Here is a 2,781-nt window from a genome sequence, read left to right on the forward strand (position 1 = left end):
GAAGTAGCGGGCATAGATGAAGTGCGTGTCGACTGACACATCTTGATACTGATGGCGGTACTAAGTGAATTTAACTGAAAGTTCAATAGCATTTAATATTGATTCCATGAAGATTGTGCGCACAAAGAATATGTAATATAATATTAAAAGGCAAGATAAGTGTGATGCAGTATACAATGTCAAATTATTTACTTGGTTTTTTTATATCAAGGTTCTATTCCAACACCTTTAATCCCTCTTCATAGCTGCATTGCTTTTTATATTTTGTTTTCAACCCTTTTACCTAAATCAATGAATTTCACGCATACAGTACTTCACTCTAACTTCCAATTGCTTCAAATTACCAAACCATATCACTTGATTTATTAGTTTTTTTGTTCACCTTTTATATTTAATTCATTTTAACATTTACCAATTAAATTTTAGTAAATTATAAGCTATTCAATTTACTTTTCCTATTACCAGGCAATCAAAGTCCTTTTACATTTTCCAAATTAACTGCATTCACTTTTCAGATATATAATACAGTATAGTGTTGTATACAAACAGTTGAGTTCACTACATATAGCATCATATTTTCTTTACCACTCGCCATAATATTGGTTTGCCTTGCACTGATATTCATGTCATTTCTACATGAATCTTCCATTTTATTTTTCAAGGATTCTTCCTTTGATTTTTAATTTAGTATCAGGTCGTCTACATTTGTCAACTTCCAAGTAGCTGCCTTGATTGATACTTATGATGCCTCTGCATTGCTGTTACAATATAAACAATGGCCTGTGGCATACATTGATGAATATATTCATTTATCACAAACTCCTCTTATACCTCCAATTTTCTTTTATCTTAAATATATTCTTTTATTTTCCTTTTTGACCCTCAGGCCTCAGTTGTCAAAGCTTTCTGAAGGGTCACCAGTATGGATAACCTTTTCTTGTTATGTTTCTTGTTGATTTACCTAGTATGAAGCTAGGCTTCCGATGGCAATTAAATTATGTTCTTTATCTTTTCTCCATCAGCACTTTTCTTGTTTCCATTGTACGTGTTATTTGCTCCACGATATGGTTACTGTACTGTACAGTATATCACTTTCTTTTTTCACACCATGCGCCAACTCCCAAAATCCCAATCAAACGCACACTTCTTACCTTGTCCCAAGAAAGAGACATCGCAAGAACCCCAAAACAAAAACACTACAAAAAACCTCAACAGATGCTCATTTCATAACATGCCCGACAAAAGCACTTCATACCATGTTGCAAGAAAGACTTCTCAAAATATTCCAACAAACATACACTTCATACTATTACCTTGGTACTGTTTTTTTTTTCCTGTATCTTTTAATTGCACTTCGTCGCACCTCTGGCATAAGTTTTTATTTCCAATTTGGATCCTAGCACTTGTCTGTTTTCTAATGTTTTGTAGTTTGGTATGTCTTCACTCTTTGTCTCGGATTCCTATTGCTGCTTTCATACTCCTCGTATAATTTTTTTTTTTTTTTATGGAATTGATCTTTCACACAATCTTCTCATATAATTTTTCTTTCATTTTGGGGCACTCCTCTGTCTCAACAATTCTCCTTTTAACTTATCTTTGATTCTTCTTTATCTCAAACTTCTGATATGAATAATCTTGTATTATCTGGAATTACTTTTTGCCTCAAACTTTTGATATAATTCTTATCATACTTTGTCTGGGATGCCTCTAGCTCTGAAACTTTTCATATAATCCTCCTTTTACTTTTTAAAGGCTTTTTCTTGTTTTGAACTCACCCTCAAATTTCTTGATATAATTGTCTGACTATAAAAGCTCTGATGTAATTCTTAACTTTTTTTGTCTGTGACACCTATTGTTCTCAAACATCTAATTTAATTATAACACTAGAAATTTTGCAACCACCATTGGCTGTGTCTATCTGTATTTCAAACTATTGAATTGCTTCAGTCCCAAGCTATATTTAACTTTTATCCTTTTATTTCACCTCCCTTCTCATTTTTTTCTTCCATCATATCACCCATCCTCTTCATTTTGATAGTGGTGTAATTTAGCTTTGTCCTTTGTTGCAGTTGGGCACCGAATGGTCATACAGGCTCCAGTGCTTCCCTATGTATCCAAAACCCAAATGCAAGCCAAAATTGAATTTATATATATATATATATATATATATATATATATATATATATATATATATATATATATATATATATATATATATATATATATATATATATATATATATATATATTCCACTATCACTTCCATATTTTTTTCTCTTTAGTAATGTAGTCACCATTCCCTCTTGAATTCTCTTGCAATCACTTCTGGTGCACAGAGAAATGAAATCTTAATTCTTCTTTACTTTTTCCACTTATTCTTGATATACATAAAGGTGGTAGGCACAGTTGAAACATTGATTTTCCATGATTGGCTCCTACTGTTCTTTATTTTATATATCGTTGTGGTAAACACTGGCAGTATATGAATTTTCTTTTCTTAGAAAGTTTTGTGAATAATTCCCATGGGAGAGAAATATCCTGTTAAAGACTTGCTTTAAGAGGGCAGAATTGCCTTCTTACTGTTGAGGGTTTTTTTTTGTAGTTGCCATACGACCTGATGCTAGGCTATGCAACCTTGTGCCCCACATGGCTTTTCTTAAAATCCACAAATTATTAAATGTAAAGACCTTTGGATGGTTTTTGTGCAGTACCTTAGTTTAAAAGCTAAGCTTAATTCATACAAGCATCATCCATTTAGAACTACAATGGTAGGCAAAATGAT

Source organism: Palaemon carinicauda, chromosome 2, assembly GCF_036898095.1.
Source record: "Palaemon carinicauda isolate YSFRI2023 chromosome 2, ASM3689809v2, whole genome shotgun sequence".
Classification (NCBI taxonomy): domain Eukaryota; kingdom Metazoa; phylum Arthropoda; class Malacostraca; order Decapoda; family Palaemonidae; genus Palaemon; species Palaemon carinicauda.